Here is a 13216-nt window from a genome sequence, read left to right as displayed (position 1 = left end):
AACTACCAGCTGCAGACCATTCTTAAAAAAATTACATATCTTGCCATTACCCTGTATTTACATTTATGAAACCTTAAATTTTATAAAATGTAATTTGTATAGTTTTCCTACAAATTCAGACACACACCAGTACAATACAAGAAATAAAGATAATATTTTTATTGAAAGTTTTAACACAACTCTATATAAAGACAGTTTCATTCATGCTGGTCTTCTTATGTATAATAGCCTACCAAATTATCTTAAAGAAATATCTGCACATCAGAAATTTAAGAAAGCTCTTTATAAAATTTTAATCAAAAACTGCTTTAGCAGTATGAACGAATTTATTGAAAATTGTCATAACTAAATAGAAAAGGAACGCCTTGCTTCAAAAAATTTTACTTCCTTTTTTCCAGATCCTGACTTCGAGAAGGATGTCTTCTCATGAAGGATGCGACGTTTGAAATTGACTCCTGACTTCAAGACATACTGCAAAAGGGACTTATAGCCGAAATCGACTGACCTGTAGTTTTCTTCAATCAAGTTCCAAGTTTTGTATATTTGTATTTGTGTTGCATTTAATTATAGTTATTACTTTTATGTATATTATGTAATTAATTAATTATTAGTTTGTAAATATGACATGTCCCATATCATGTATATGATCAGTGGATGCAATAAATGATTATGATTATGATTATAATTGTGTGGATTTTACTGATTAGTTGACAGTGTTTATAGTTGCAAAACCTTCCTAAAGCGTAATAGTTGATAATTTTATTAGTATTTCAGTTTCAAAAAGTTTATAAGATAAATGTTTATTCTTTGTGTGTTGCCTCGATTTTTACGAGACATTTACTATTATACCAATAATGACAATTTAAATAATTTCATACGAAGATTAGATATCATTATTAACGTAAGTCAAACTGTAAGCAATTTTAAATCAGCTGATGAAGAAATGGAAACCAATAATGCTATGCAGCTAAATAACAGAACCTGCCATTAAATAAAAGAGAATCACTGTTGCAAACTCTGATCTTGTACCACTAAAGAAGCCTCTCAAAATCTGTGCCTCTAAACTCATCGGGGGGGGGGGGGGAGTTTCATATTTTAACAGCTACATCTATGGATCTAAAAATAACCATTACTGAATTTATGTCTAAATCAAGCACAAACACTAGTAGTGATTATGTTAATATTCCTCAACTATGTCAACAATAATTGAATCGCCCCATGCAGAAAGGGCTTCAGTCCCATTAGACCTAGTTTTGAGAAAACTAAAGGAAACATTCTGTACACTGTATTTCTTTCTACATAGAACTCTGAGCCTGACACTTAAGTTTCTATCTTTCCAAGCATTGGACTGAATACCTTTCTGCACAGCCCGATGGAGCCACTCATAAAGATATGATTTCCATCGATATCTTGGTTTTTTTTTTTTTTTTTTTTTTTTTGTGACTGAAGCCTTTTCTGCATGGGGCGATTCAATTACAGACAGTTTCAGTAATACTACACAATTACAGAAGCCTAAATAGCCCCCACCTATCATATTAATTACAAAGGTAAGCTACAGGTACTTTAATCTTAGAAAAGATCAATTTATAACTTTCCTCATGTTGTTTTGTTGTTTATGGTCTGTCCAAAACTACTTCCGACCTGAAAAATGGCGCCTTTAGCAAGTTACCATGGCAATCGTTCAAATCAACCAATCACGAGAGACGCGTAACCATGGTAACGGGACGGTGTTGCCGTGTCTATGTTTACAAATTGTACGTGAATACCATGGCCTAGTGGTGAATACAGTGCCCGGGATTACTTTGAATTGGCTGATTAGCGCGTGCTTTGTGTGAATTAAAAATATATAGTTGTATTACTGTTTTAGTGTATCGATAATTATTGTGTTTAAATTATATTACACGTATTATCTTCGTTGTCATTGGTGGAGTATGTGACTAGTGTGCGTCTTCTAGTTTCTGCGAGATTTTCTAAACAGGTGACTTATGCAAAGTCGGAAGGAAGAAAAGGCAGGCGAAGAACAAATAATTTTGGACAAGGTGCCCCGTTAAAGGGTCAAGCGCGAGAGATGGTGTGTAATGTAAAAGAGTATTTTGAGAGGAAAAAAAGATAATGGTGGGCCTTTTTTTACCGTTGGCGCAAGTCGTATTGAGAATTGCTGCTTGTGTTAAAAGTAATAATAATAATAATAATAATAATAGTTCTTTTGACTCTGTTGACCCTCCATAGGGCTTTAACTTAATTTGTATTATTTTCATCAGTGTTTGTATTTCTTTTTTGTATTTATATGTGCTATCTGGTAGGATGGAAGAGAAGGCCTTATGGCCTTAATCCTGTCAGATTAAATAAATAAATAAAAATAATAATAATAGACTAATCAAAATAATAATGTACACTAATTTTAATGCCTAGTGTTCAACAAATTGGTTAGTAATGTATATGTTCATGTCAGCTGTTCGTTACTGCACTCTATCGGCAGCGGGCTCGCTTACACGAAAGCTGGGCAACATGACAACACTGCTCCCCCGTCTCTGTAAGCTGTCAAGTCGGAAGTAGTTTTGGTCAAGGTATAGTCAACTGTTCGAAGACAGATTTGAACCTCATAAGTGACATCAATAAGACATCATTCATGAGGCAACTAAATCAGGAGATAATGAGGTTGCTTCATTTCTTCTGTTGCGTTTCGTTCCATTTCATTCCATTTTATCTATTTATTTTATTTTTTCGGTTGCAGTGCGTTCCCCCCTCCCCACCCAAACCAAAATTCGTAAAATGGCCGATTATTGCTAAGAAATACTAAGAAAAATTTTGAAGGGAGGAATTAGGTCTGTGGCCCATTTCTTTTAGGTCTCATCCCGACATGACGTGTCTTAGTGCCTAAGGGAAACCAAGAAAACCAAAAGCAGGATGAGTTGTACTGATGACTAAGGTAATTAGCTTGTAGCTGATCTGTTGGGGCAGACAACGTGACAGAATGGAAAGTAGTCTGTCATTACCCCAGAAATCAGCTAGAGCTCAGGTCTACTTAATGATTAGGTCAAGATTGTAGAGAAAAACCGAATGTCGTTGCTGAAAATTAACATGCAGAATGAACAGTTATAGCAGAGAATTTCGGTTCAAAACGTCCAATTAAGAAATAAATTTGTGTTTTATATTTGTGTAACTTTTATTTTAATAACTCCTAAATATGTTCCTACTATATTTTATAAGATATAAATCGACTTTGAGTTTTTAAATTTAATCCATCTGAATCTTTTCTCGTACATGACGTGCATTCGTTTCCAGGGAAACAGTACTTTAATGTTACATTTTCTCATCGTAAAATAAATACTTTTTAAAATTAATAGTAATTATCGTTTAATTAAATCTATTCATTCACTTAAAATGCAAAAAATAGGAGATACAAGTACCGAGACTGAAAAGTGACGACAATTTCATTGGAATGGCTAATGAAAAATAGGAATCGAAGAGGAATGTCTTGCATACTTGTCCAAATATATATATAGTAAATTTTATTATTCAGCTTTCTCCAAGTGAAGACTGCCTAGAAGACAAAGCTTACCAAAAAATTGTTGTTTTTTTTTTTTGAGTAAATGGTAGGTACACAATTATAATGAAAAAAAAAAACAATGAAGAAGGAAAAGAAAAAGAAATAACACAATTATAAATAATTGAAGACGACTAAACAAAATATCATTAATTCCAGAACAAACATAAAATTTCCTAGTATCTGGTACGGTATCCATTTACTATCAAGTGATCACAGTCGTCTATTTAGCATTAGTTACAAGACCCAACTTAAGTGAGCAGATCGCCATAGGAAAAGATCAATCTATTTACGTGTAGAGATGGTTTCTTATATAGTAGTGGGTGATTTTCTTTAAGAAATGAAACGAAATGCAACGGAGGGAAATGAAACAAAACGAAACAAAAGAAATGAAATGAAACAAGTCAAACAAAAATAAATAAAATTAAACTAAATAATTAAATGAAATAACGTAAATAAAAAATAAATAAAGTAATGTAAATAAACAAAATAAAATAAATAACAAATAAAAATAAATAAAATAAACAAAACTTATAGTTTATAATGCTAGTATTTTCATTATTTCTATATTTGGTTCTTTTTCTTTATATCTTCCAAAATTTGAAGATTATATTGCATGTCACTGTACTGAAATTGGTATCGTGGTGTCAACGATTTTTCTGGAATTGTTGGAGTACTGTATTACTTTTATAAAATTTTTACTCCTTGTATAAACCCGGACTGTGTTATTAAATTTCTCTTGTGTTACTGGCAGACGTATTAATTTGTCAACAAAAGAAGGGTAATTTCTTTTTTCATATACAAAGCATCATTTTCTGTAATAATCTACATGGTTGTTATTGGTGTTGATTTTAGAGCTCCAGTGGTTGTATGTTGTAAATATATTATGTACATTTTTTAAAAATTGAAATTAAAATGTATTTATTAATAAAACTGTGTGTTCATTTGTTCACCTACATCATATTAACAGCAACGTGGCTAACGAGAAAGGCGGGCTATGGCGTGACGTCACATTCTTAGTCATAACATGGTCAACATTGATCAAGTTTATATATAAATACACGTTTAACATGAATTTAATATAGCAATTCCTTTGTTTTTTTAGAACTTTGAAAATGTATTTATATCAGGCGATTGTCACGATGGCCATGACTAGAATGAGACAATCATGTGACTCTGATTCACGCCATAGCATGTCTTTCTCATTAGTTATGAACAGTAAATATATATATATATATATATATATATATATATATATATATAAATAAAAATGAAACCACACTGTCAGAGCTCTTTGTGATTTAAAATAATAGAAACTACTGGAAAAATGTAAAAAAATAATTAATCCTAAAAATATGTTTAGTGCATCTGGTGTGGTTTAAATACTTTTCTTTGATGGTCATATTTACCCGAGTGAACAAGTTTACTCCAGTTTATCGTACTTATGGGGAAAAGTTTATTTCAGTGATAATGGGGAGAGAAAATATGTCACACGACATACTATATAACAAACTTTTTCAACCTTCTTGAACATATGGCACTCTAAAGGTGTAATTTAAAATCTCGCAACACACTCATATAATCTAAACAACTAGTTACCAACCAGGGGGGAATTTTGAGGGAGAGAATGTGTTTACTGAATGTTGACTTGTGCTGCATTCACTGAATGTTGACTCTTGTGGACTCACTTTTTACTGGTCTTTTCATTTTTATTTTTCCAATTTACTATTTTCATTTTTTCGCCGCACACCTGTTGAAAATGGCTGCTCTTAAGATCTTTCCTAAAAAAAAAAAAATATTGTTCCCCAAGAAAAACTAAAATAACGCCCCTGATGGCGCTTTAACCCCCATATACACAAAAAAGTGCATTCTTACCTCAAAAGACTCCATTTAAATCGACAATATCTGAATATTACTGAGAGAGATGTTCTTGACATCTCTGAATTCCTCTCAATGCAAAGTGATCTACCAAAGTCTGATCTCCGTCAGAAGTTGATTTCCATAAAAAAGGAGGTAAGAATTAATAAGATATCTCCTCTGCCAACATTTGTATGGCAATATCTCCCGCTGGAAGGGAGCTACATGGATGCAGAAAATAACATGGCATATTGGTACTCAACCTCTAACCATGACACCAAGATTTCCCTTCAACTCATAATGGTTTAGCCTGAAAGTCCCTGAAAATTTCTGAAATTCTGTCAAAATCGACTGTCTGGACAGAATCTCTTTCAATAAATGAAGAATTAGTGGTACCTGCAACGTATCTGACATATTTTCTGTGCCCCTGTGTTGCTAAGAGCCTCCAAAGGGGAGAAGAAGACAATTGCCCCTGTCTCAATTGTAAGATAAAATAAAATAATTGAGTATTAGTATCATTAAAGGAAACAAATGACAACTCTACTTTTAATACCGGTATCAAGATTTTCCACTTTTTATAAACTCTTAAGGAAAGAAAAACAACCTAGTTAATGACTTTTTTTAAATGAAACAAAGGCGCTGCCATTTGCTACTTTAGTGGTTGTTACTTATTGTAAATAATTCATTAATTAATCAAATAATGATAATAATATTTATTTGTCAGAAATCAGTAGGCCTGGATATGACATTGTCAGGTTAGATGATATAGGTACACACGCACACATACATTCACATGCACGAACAAATAAACTTAGCACAAATAAACTTAGCACAAATAAACATAAACAAATATAAGCATAATAAATAAACACTGACAAATAAACAGAGTATGATGTAGATTAACACAAAGACAAAAAGGAAAATTAAAATATACTGTAAAGAATTACATTTCTAAAACACAATATTTACATCACACTCCATGAATTCATTTATTGAGTAGAAAGGTCTATTGAGCAACTATCTATGTATACAGGACTTAAAAACCTATTTATTGGTACCTTTCTCGTCTCCAATGGTACTTATTAAATATGTTGATTCCATTAAAAAGTAAGTATTTGAGCTCACACTCAATCTGCACCTAGTGTAATCTAATTTATCTTTATTTCTAGTATTAAATGCTCAGAACATCAGATTTTTCCCATTTATTTTCCGATATTCCATTAAATGTTTATAGCTTTGCAATTCAGTAGGCCTATGTGTTGTTAGTTCAAAGCTGAATCTTCTTCACTGCAGAGAACACATTTTGGTGATGAATTCCAATTCTGAAGAGATGCACTGCCAAACAGTCGTGTCTACCAAGAGGGCTAGAATTACTCCTCCTCTTGGTGTCTATTTACTAGTCTGAAGATAACCACTGCTATTCTTTTTGGAGACTTAGGAATAAAATTCATACTTTTTAAATTTCACATAAAGGTTTATTTTCACTAACATTTTTTTTATTATTATTTAATATTATCCGTTTATAATTTTTCTTTATTAATAATTTTGCTCAATAAGAAAGAAATCAAACAACAGTAACAAATATAAATAACACTCGGGAGGAAATTAAACGCAGAATAAGTATGGGAAATGCGTGTTATTATTCGGTTGAGAAGCTTTTGTCATCTAGTCTTCTGTCAAAAAATCTGAAAGTTAGAATTTATAAAACAGTTATATTACCGGTTGTTCTGTATGGTTGTGAAACTTGGACTCTCATTTTGAGAGAGGAACAGAGATTAAGGGTGTTTGAGAATAAGGTTCTTAGGAAAATATTTAGGGCTAAGAGGGATGAAGTTACAGGAGAATGGAGAAAGTTACACAACGCAGAGCTGCACGCATTGTATTCTTCACGTGATATAATTAGGAACATAAAATCCAGACGTTTGAGATAGGCAGGACATGTAGCACGTATGGGCGAATCCAGAAATGCATATAGAGTGTTAGTTGGGAGGCCGGAGGGAAAAAGACCTTTGGGGAGGCCGAGACGTAGATGGGAGGATAATATTAAAATGGATTTGAGGGAGATGGGATATGATGGTAGAGACTGGATTAATCTTGCTCAGGATAGGGACCAATGGCGGGCTTATGTGAGGTGGCAATGAACCTCCGGGTTCCTTAAAGCCAGTAAGTAAGTAAGAAAGAAATCTCAGAATGAAATCTTTCTTGAATTGTGTTTTTTTTATTTGTCAAAAAGTCTGCACTTTCATTTCTTTCCAATCCACAGTAAAAAGTATCCATTGTAAAACAACTATTTTTGTCTATTTTTCTAGAAACTTAATTTTGGTATTGATTTCTCTCACTGTTTTTTCTCCTGATATTAATGAAACAATAACCTGAATTACAGATTTTGAATCACAAAATATGGCTACTTTGGTAAATTAATTAATTTTGTAAATAAATTGTTGCTCACTGGTATTAATAGCTTCTGATTCACTGTCATAGAGTGTAAGTAGAGTGTTCTCCTAGTGTAAGGTAAAAGCAAAAAAATATCACAATAAATAGACCTACCTGTTCCAGCAATATAATTTCGTTGCAGAGATCCATCTGTGTAAGTCTGTTGCCACTCTGATTTTCAATATAATGTACCTATAGTTTCTGATGCTAGTAGGTTCAGCTTTACTCGCTTATGGGGATTCAGTTGCTTTTATTGGGAGTGACTATTGTTAAGGTCATGATTTTTGTAAAGAACAGTCTCTTTCCATCACAGTTGTGGGTACATGGGTACAGAGGAGGACAGCCTTTTATTTGGTATAGACTGGTATGCAGCAAGCGACCTACCTTTGTCCAAAGGGACAAAAATTTGTAAATCAGAAGAATTGAACACTCATAACAAAGTCTTAAAAAATTGATAACAAGACAGAGCAAGGTTTTCCCCTCGGAAAAAAAATCATATTATAGGTCGTAAAACATTATTTCACATTCGATTCAATGCCAAACCGAACATTTTCAAACCCAGACCTATTTCGTTTGCTTTATGTGGAAATACTGAGGAGGAAATAACTAGACTAGTTACCTTAGATGTTACTGAGCCAGTTGGCCCTAATATAACAGCTATTCAGTGGGCTTCACGATTGTAGTAGTGGTTAAGCCAACAGGAAGAATAGGTACGCATTTGTGTCAATTTTTTTTTTCTTCTTCTTCACTAAATTTAGATTCATAGCGACTGATTGTCTTGGGAAGAAGTTTCAGTTCCACTTGAACACTATCTACTGGGTGTTCAGTTCAAAGTGTGTCATGGCTCGCTGTATGTCGTCATGTGGCTAGTCGATGAGCCTAGAGAATTCAATCTTCCTACACTTCCGCAGAGGTGTATTACTTATGTGCCAGTGAAGTTACCTAGCAAGTACGGCGCTCATTCAGAAGAGTACTTACAGATACGTACAGTAATGCCGGTAGTGTCAGGAATGTGAACTGTTTCGAAACATGTACTGAGGTGAGTTTTTTCTTACTGTCGGGATATGTGGAGAGGGTTAAGATGATTACTTACATATTTGTTGACATTAACTTGGATGGTCAACATGGACACGGAGCATTTGATTTGTATTGTGGAATGTTGCCGTACGCAACCAATGATAACAAATATCCTGCGTACTACTTGGCCGCGGAAAACACAGTTCGAAAGAGGTTATGGTAGCACACAGACCGTACAGACCGCCATCTGTTGCTACGACGTTCAAGTTATACCGTAGGTACACGTTCTCAAGTTCAGATTGAACGCCTTGATTAATAGGCAACTTCTCTGACACAAAAGCTGACACACTTTGAAATGAACACCCAGTATATCACAGAAGTAATGTTCGCCAAATGGCTTTAGAACTTCATATGCTAAGAAAGGTGGAGTTTCGGGATGTAAAGTGTTTATTCCACTAAGGCAGGTGCTATTTACAATAAATCTTCTGTTCGGTTCTGAAATTGCCCTTTCAAATTATTGGAATATAAATACCGGTATGCTGTCCTAAGTCATCCTCATTACACAGATTTTCTCGTCTATTGGGTAGTTGTCCTGTCACATTACATTTGCATAAATGTGTGGAAGTCATCTCTTTTGTGAGTACTTACATTAATGTCAACCTGTTTTTCTATAGCAAGCTTTTTGCTCTCTGATAATAAAACTTGAACCAAACCCTCTTAATGAATTTCTCATATCATTCAATCATTCAGTATTAGCCTGAACAATAATACAAGCATTTCCTATGTCACAGTAGGTATTTATTTTTAAGACAATCAGGAATAACTTTTAAGTCCATAAGCACCACAAGTATGGTGGTATTTCTTTTTTAATAGCAATACATGCTGTAATTTAGCTTGCCCAATGAGTCTCACTTATTGCTTCAAGTTCACGTACCTCAAGCCCCATACTTTTCTGTACGACAATAAACATTTGATGTCTTTTCGATTCAGATATGAATACATAATACTGGGTGGGCAAGATAAAACTGGCTCAGAAAATCTGTAATATTTACATTTATATATATTTATAGTTATAAGCAGGGTGCGAATTAAGATTTCTGATGAGGGGGGATAGACAGCTAGATAGAGAATATCATACATAAAATTATTATTATCCTCATTCGATACGGCTCAACGCTTGGTCGCTCTGAGTTGCTTGTCTTGCATCTTGATCATAATAATAATTATATCCATGAGCAGGCTTGAGATAAGATGTTAATTCCTAAGTTATTGATTGTTGTCAGCTTGCTGGTGATAATGATACATCAATATTATTTTCTTTGCTTACTTTATACTTTATAAAGTACATATACTCATATTAAAACAGGGGAATAGAAATTATCCCTGGCAGGGATGTTAATATGAATTTATGAGAGGAAATCCCCCAATCCCCCCAGTTAATTCGCACCCTGGTTATAAGACTGTTTAAGACTGACCTTTATTAATGAACATCACAGAAGATGCTGGAAATGGCCACCTTTGACGTCGATGCAGCGTTGTGCTCGCTTCATCAAATTGTGAGACACACGTAGCAGCTCTGCCTGAGGAATAGCAGCAATAGCGTTTTCAATGTTCTGCTGTAGTTCTTCCAGCGTGTGAGGATTATTTGAGTAGGCCTACACTTGACTCTTCAATTTGCACCACAAGTAAAAACCACAGGGAGAGAGATCCTGCGATAGAAATGGCCAGGAGATTGCACTGCCTCTACTGATTGTCCTCTCCTCACCGAACACTTCATGTATTAGTCTTATACATATAAATTCATATATAATATTTCATATATATATATATATATATATATATATATATATATATATATATATATATATATATATATATATTTTTTTCCGTGGGCCTTCTCTAAGATCTTATACAAAAAGTTACTCCCACACACTGAGAAAATCATAGGAAGTTATGAAACAGGCTTTCAGAAGGGTAAATCGATAATAGATCAAATATTTATTTTAAGGCAAATATTGGAGAAAACTACTGAACACAATATTGAGAACCATAATCTATTAATTGATTTTAGTACAGACTATGACACCATAGTCTCTATGAAGCAATGGGGGAATTTAAAATCCCACATAAACTTATTAATTTAGTTAAAGCTACAATGAAGAATAGCCAGTGTCATATCAAAATTCAGAACGATATCACTGATGCTGACATCCAAGCTCGTGGGCATATATTTTATAAATCTATACAGCTATTAGTCTTTAGGCTACTGATGATATAGATATTGTAGCCAGATCAGAGAGAGAAATTAGATGGATGTTCAGGGCTATAAAAAATTCAGCAGAATCAATGGGTCTCAAAATTAATGAAGATAAAACTAAATATATGATAGGAAGTGATAAAAATGGTAAACATGAGAACATGGAGAATCTGAGACACACATTATTATTGATGGGTATAAATTCGAGAAAGTACAAAGCTTTATTTACCTTGGATCATTAGTAAACAATAACAGTGACACCACAGAAGAAATTAAGAGAAGAATCCAAATAGCCAATAGAAGTTACTTTCGTTTAAAAAAACAATTTAAATCTAAATTGCTCTCTCGTGGAACTAAATGCAGAATCTATAAAACATTAATTAAGCTAACTCTTATGTATGCCTCCAAAACTTGGGCTATGACAAAAACTGATATCCAACGCCTTCATATATTTGAAAGGAAGATATTACGTAGAATTTTTGGCCCTATTAATAATGGTAATGGATGGAGACTAAGGTATGACAATGAGTTATATGAACTCTACAAATCCTCTGACATTATACAATCGGTCAGGATTTCAAGACTAAGATGGGCAGGGCATATAAGGAGGATGGAAGAGAATGATATACCTAGAAGAGTATTGGAGTACAAAGTCGAGGGAAGGAGGAGAGCAGGACGACCTAGTTTCGATGGGAGGACTGAATACAGAAAGATGTTCAAAGGCTTGGAGTGAAGAATTGGTGTATTGTAGCCAGGGATAGGGACACATGGCGAAGAATTCTGAAAGAAGCCGAGGCTCGACCCGGGCTGTAGTGCTACCGATGATGATGATGATGATTTTCCGTGGGCCAGTTTTATTTTGACCATCCCGTTTAACATCAAAATGTGATGCAGATTTTACTTCTTTACAAACTGCTTGTGGAACTTCGATTTGCAAGAGAGCTTGAATACCATAAAGTTACAGCTTATAACACTGGCACCATGGAATGGAATTTTAGCAGTGTGACTTTACAGGAATATGCCTCTGAACATGGACCATTTCTAAAAATGACGAGAGGAGACTTGAAATTTTTGAAAGGAAGATTCTTCGAAGAATATATGGTTCAGTTTTTGAAAATGGATTATGGAGAAAAAGATATAATGGGGAATTATATAGCATGTTTAAAGAGCCCAATATAATAAATATAATTAAAACCAATAATTGAGGTGGATGGGACATGTAATGAGAATGGATGCATCAGAACCTTGTAAAAGAATTATTTTTACAAACCCCGGAGGTCAAAGGAGACGAGGACGATCACGTCAAAGGAGACGAGGACGATCACATCTGCGATGGATTGATGGAGTGGAGGAGGATCTTGTAAGAATGGGATACAGGAATTGGAGGACTGTTGCACAGGACAGAGACAGATGGCAACGCCTATTGAGGGAGGCCAGGATTCATAATGGGCTGTAGTGCCAATGATGATGATGATGATGACTTTGCAGGATCTATTGTTCTAACTCTCAACCTAGGCGCATTCCCAAACCCACACGGCTGACTACACTAAGATTCGCTGCATACCAGATTTCGAGCAAGTAACTTCACTCATCCCTAGGCCAGCTGGTGTTTGGGGAATGCTATGTAATGATGACGAAATGGAGAAATGTTGACGGAATGATGTAGGTGCCTAATATGGGGAAACAGGAAAACCTCGAGAAAAACCCTAACTGCGACCTTGTCCGCTGTATCTTAGGACTCGTTATGATAAGGATGTCAGAACTTTTCAATTTGAATGATTTAAATTATTTCCATGGCCGGAATACAATATTGAGTGTGATGCAGCATTCTGTAGATTATTTTCGAATGAGGGTAGGTCAGGTAAAAATGCTTTTGTTTGTGATTATGAGAATTGGAAGCGAGCATTTACTACAATACTATACTACACTATTTGAATATGATGGCAGAGTGTTAAATTGAAGCCAGACTCTTGTTTGATAAGTTCTACCAAGCTATTATAATTAATTATATGCAGTATCAAAACAGAAGTAAATGCATGACTTAGAAAATAATAAATAATAAACTACTGTTAGTATTTTGTGCACCATTTATTAAATTTTTAGGT

At 34.2% G+C, this 13216-nt stretch overlaps 1 long non-coding RNA gene across 1 annotated transcript in view; it reads left to right on the top strand.

The window, feature by feature from the left end:
* Positions 1 to 969, top strand: part of LOC138714924 (uncharacterized) — a 35879-nt gene extending 34910 nt beyond the window's left edge. Inside the window, exon 9 of the long non-coding RNA XR_011336119.1 lies at positions 399 to 969. This is a non-coding gene — a long non-coding RNA (uncharacterized lncRNA). The remainder of the gene's footprint in view (positions 1 to 398) is intronic.
* The last annotated feature ends 12247 nt before the right edge of the window (positions 970 to 13216 follow it).

Source organism: Periplaneta americana, chromosome 15, assembly GCF_040183065.1.
Source record: "Periplaneta americana isolate PAMFEO1 chromosome 15, P.americana_PAMFEO1_priV1, whole genome shotgun sequence".
NCBI classification, from domain to species: Eukaryota; Metazoa; Arthropoda; class Insecta; order Blattodea; family Blattidae; genus Periplaneta; species Periplaneta americana.
Note: the sequence above shows the minus strand (reverse complement) of the source record. Positions and strands in the feature narration are given on the sequence as shown.